Source organism: Malaclemys terrapin, chromosome 13 (genome assembly GCF_027887155.1).
Source record: "Malaclemys terrapin pileata isolate rMalTer1 chromosome 13, rMalTer1.hap1, whole genome shotgun sequence".
In the NCBI taxonomy this organism is placed as follows: Eukaryota; Metazoa; Chordata; order Testudines; family Emydidae; genus Malaclemys; species Malaclemys terrapin.
In genome coordinates this window covers 8,920,669-8,925,845 of record NC_071517.1, presented here as the reverse complement: position 1 = coordinate 8,925,845, position 5,177 = coordinate 8,920,669, and positions in this window count along the sequence as shown.

Genomic DNA, 5,177 nt, shown 5'->3' with positions numbered 1-5,177 from the left:
TAACACCGGGGATTCATTGAAGGGTGAGAACTTGTAGCAAAGATGCTAAACACTGCATTTATGGGGTCTCCTAAAAACCTCATTTTAGCAGCCCAGAAATGTGTCCGCATTCCTGAAAGTGTGTGAGCCTTGTGTAAAGAGGAATCATAGAATATCAGGGTTGGAAGGGACCTCAGAAGGTCATCTAGTCCAACCCCCTGCTCAAAGCAGGACCAATCCCTAGACAGATTTTTGCCCCAGATCCCTAAATGGTCCCCTCAAGGATTGAACTCAACAATGGGTTTAGCAGGCCAATCTCAAACCACTGAGCTATCCCTCCCCACATGTGGATTCCAAGGGCCAGATTCTGATCTTTGTTATGCTGGTGTAAATCTGGAGTGATTCTGTAGCAAAGATTAGCCTTTTTATCTTTCCAACAGTAGCAATATGAAGCCGCATCACTGAAGAGCTTTACTTATTCATTTATATAATGAGACTTTGCTGCCACTAGAGGGCAGTGTGGTTTCAGACCTCAGTTTCCCTGAAACTACTTTCCACTGCAACCTTGATGCAATAATAGTACATTACCTGGCATGCTGCAGTGTTTCCAGAGACTGATTTTAATGGCGTGCTCTTACTCAAAGTAATGATGCCTGTTTTTTTTTATCTTCAGCTTCTACTGGAACAGCTGGTCTTATTTCAAGGAGACCAGATGAACCTTGTAGAACAAAGGTACAAAATCAGTGCAAGGCAGGTGCTTTGTTTCCACTGAACACAACCAATTCGCTGACCAGGGATGCAAACTTCCTCATGTTAAGAAAATACTTCAACTCAGAACATAATGCAGCAAACTGATGGTGTATGTCTACGTTCAGTAACTACCCCTAAGCTTTGAGAGGGTTTCAGCTGGAGGGGAGGAAAGGGAGGATTTCCCTGTCTCTGATAGGAGCTCTTCCTCCCACTCTGCATCAGTTACTACTAAACCAGCCCCGGCAAGGACAATGCTTACACCTGGTTTTCAGAGTTGCTTCTGAGGAGCCCATTTTTACCTTCTGAATGCAGGTCTATTGCACCAAAAGGCATGTGTGTGTTCAGGCGCAGATTTCTGCTTGTGTGTATAAACATGCATGTTCAGTGTTGCCAGCTCTCACAGTATTTGTTGCTTTGTTAAAAGCCCCAGCTCCTGGAATCATGTAATTTGGTGAGCATCTCGGCTTTCCTTTAAAAAAAGGAAGTTTCTAGCCCTTTTGATTGCAGAGAAAAGCTGGAAGACCTGATCCAAGAACAACCTAACGGTGCAGAAACCAAAAGGTTTAAAAAACTCAAGATTTTGGGGGCTTGATTCCAGATTTTTAAACAGTTGGGGCCAGCAGTGCTCACAGCCACACAGAACACAAGGGCTTTTCCTACGTATCCTCTATGCAAATGGATCAAATAATGCACTGAGATGTAACGGACGCTTATCCAAGCACGCAGAACAAGCATCCTGAAACTTCAGGAGTAGCAGTTCCACAGCAGAGCTAATCTATTCTGAGGATAAACTTCCTCCTTTCTCCCACCTTCCTCTCCTGGGGGAACAAAATATTTTAGTGGAGCATCTGGAAACTTTGCAATATTCATCTGAATTCCTGCCACTTCTCTGATTTACAGCCCATTCTGCTCTATTGCAAATCGCTGCAGACGGGAAGAAATGTTGTAAAATCCTGCTGAAGCATTACCCTGTTTCTCAGCACCTATGCAAATCATGCCGATCAATGTCTTAAGTAGTACAAAGCAATGTTATGCATATGATTCTCCCCTTCCTCTGTTAGTGCTGCAGTCTGGCCTCAAGCACCAGAATTTTGTTCCAGCTTTGTAACCAGTATTTCAATTAATGGTAGCGGGCAAAGGAAAACAAAAATAATATGAATCTGAATTGAGCCAGATGAGCAGGGGCTGAGGGAGGGAAGGTTTTATTTTCAGTAACAGGATGCCCTTCACAGTGGAAAGGGAGGTTGGCAACTTACCTTTTCACTGGACCTTGACTGCTCTCTTAGGAGTAACAATAAGCAGAGCTGCTGGAGCTGTGAAAAAGATCAAGAGCTGGAAACAGAAGTGTGAGGGTTTAGTGTTCAGCAGTCCGACCTCCAAACTCTCCTGCTTTCCAGGCCCACCTTTTTCTTTGCATCCCTCACCAATGAGGCATCATCAATTTACCACCAAACAGGGGAGAACAGAAATGCAGAAGCATGAAATCAAGAGGGTGAAAAATATTCCTGGTAAAGAAATGAATCCTCCCTCTCCCATCTTTTAAACTTCCAGAGTTATTAATGATCTGATTGTTGTTGTAGGTCTTTGTTTTATATTTGGTCTTTGGTAAGACCAGAAAGGATACTGACCAGGAAACATACTGCAGCAAGATCCTCTTGAAGTTCATTGGAGTTCTGTGCACAGAACAGCTATAGATTTAGGCTTGAGCTAGCATGAGATGCTCTGGCATGATTTTAGACCTGACTTGGAACAATAGATGGATAAAGTAAATGCACTGACGAAATATTGCTCCTGGAGCATCCTGGAATATAATCTTTAAAGGGAAATGTTTGCTGTCTTGCCACATCTTTCTGTCACTTCTCATGCTGTTGTTCACTGACACCGAATCCTGCTTTAATGTATACTTCATGTTTCTTTAATATCCCTTCTTCCAAATGGCAAATGTTTGGTCTGATGGCTGGTACCAGAAAGCAAAACAAGGAGAACCTTGAATCCACTTTGGTGAACAGAAGCTACCATGCGTAACTGACATTTAGAAGCCATTTTTATGGCAATGTCATTTTATAGCAATTTCTTCTCTCCCAAAAAGGATAGTAATGCCGGATTTGAGACACATGACGTGGGAAAGAATAACTGGGCAAGATTCTCGGTCTATAAATCCCAGATTAATCATAGTTTAAAAATACCTTCCACTCCAACTGTGGCCGATCAGTAGAGTAGGTCAACTTCATTCCTCTGAACCTACTTTTTAGGCTTGATTTCTCATTTTTTATTGTCCTGATACAGTACTCATTAAGTTACATTATGCAAGAATGATATAAAAACACACCCTCCAGGAAGATGTTTATCTAACTTCCCAGCAGGAGCAGGATTCCAAGCAGATGGTATTTACAATGTTCAGTGAGTTCTACTACAAACCCAGTTAAATACAATGGTGGGAAGGCTGGAAAGCAGGAAAGTTGGGTCCCCTCTGTGTTTGATTCAGTCAAATCCATTTTGCCACCTTGTTCTTCAGAAATTCCATGGAACCCAAGTGGGAAAGAGAAGTTTGGCTCCCCTGTCTGATGGGATAAAATAACATAAACTCCATAAACTTCAGCTTCACTTCATTGGTCCTAAACATACTCCCATGATAACTGGAGATTGGATGGCTCTCGGGGTCGGGAATGGATAGAGATTTTCACCTATCGGGATGGAAATGTATAGCGTTTTCTGGCTCTAGGTCACTACTTCAAACCCTGACCCAGCTCATGGAGATCATGTTCATGTCTGATGGTTTTTGGTGGGCTCTGTGAATTGAATGTGGTGCATCTCGGCCAGGGAACTGATGTTACTAACTGGCATCCTTATTGGCAGGCTCTTCTGAGGGGCCAAAGACTGAATTGGTACGGAGGTGGAGCCTTCCACCCCTTGTCAGGATTGGAACTCTGATTAGGAGCTGTGGGTCCTTGGTACCTCTGGAAATCAGGCAGAAGATGCAACCCAAAATCAGGGCATATTTCTCTGTGTGGCTCTCTCTCTGTTGAAAGCCGGTGTCTTGGTGCTGGTTATTATCTAACACCCTCTGTTTCAGTGGCAAGATGTGTGTATCATCTGTGATGTGCTTGGGGATCATCTGACACGAAAGGTGCCACACAAATGTGAGATGACTGCATCCTCTGCATCTCCCTACAGCAAAGAGAATACTGTGAATTCTCTGGTTTCCAAGCCTCTGCCAGCCACTGTGGCTCAGAGCTTATTTTCCAGGTCCTTGATGCCTCGGAGCTTCTGGCATTCTCTGTAAAACTAGTGCTGTTTTGGTGAGCAGGTACTTTCTTTTCATCATTTCCCCCTCCAAACCCACACCTCTTGTGACCTTCATCAGAAGCTTGCTGGGTCTCCCGTTATCACATGCGCCTAATTCATGGACCCGGCAGGACCATGAACGCTTTTCCAAGGGATGGGGGTGGGGACACTTGATCCTATGGGGGCCCCATTTTGTCTTCACCCACCCTTGACACCTTCTCGCGGTGTGACAGCATGGCAAGTTTTGATTGGCTTTAATAAGGGCCCTGCAACAACAGGATTTTTCTTCCACTGGCAGTTCGTGGCAGTGCCTTTACCATTGTCTCCACCTCTCTCCATTATGGCCCCTGGATCTGCCAGTAGAGCAGAAGTTGCCCCATCATAGCCTGAAGAGTCCTTACCATAGCCCTCCTCTTTCCTTGTTGGCTCAGGATGAAGACAAAGCTGATCTATGTCAAGTTCGTGTGGTAAAGAACCTGCCAATTATTTTAACTGACCAAGGTTGATACAGGCACAATACTGTGGTTGTGTGCATTTAATGATAAAATGTGTCTGGCCATTGATATCTGCATTAGGGGTGGTTATGGCAAATTACCAAAACAGGTAACATGTGGCACTTTTCATCTGGTGATCTCAAAGCACTTTTCAAAACAGTGACATCTCTACCCTGCAGCTTGGGAAACTGAGGCAAAAAGAGGCAAAGTGACTTGCCCATGGTCACACAGCAGCTCAGTCGCAGAGCTGGAACTAGAATCCAGCTCTCCTGATTTTTAGCCTGACACCTTGCCCCTGCGTGGGGTTGTTGAGGGAGGAAAGAGGAAAATCGGGAAGATGGAATGAGGAGGCACTTTGGAACTCGATGGAAAATCTTGTGTTGAAGAGATCATACGAACATATTCATCTATAAGGCCAGGCCCCAAACAAAACACTGCCTAACATGTCTTTTGTTATGTACCTATGCAAAATATACAACATGCTACATTTGTCATTGTGCTTCCACAATATCTTCATGTGTGCCAGTGCTCTCTGCTGGACAGGAGTTGAGACCTACGGTTGCCCAGTGATTTCAACCTTCAGAGGCAACGGGTAAAATTTTCAAAAGCACCCAAATGAATTAGGCACCTAGGGACCCAAATCTCACTGAAAGTCAATGGAATTTACAT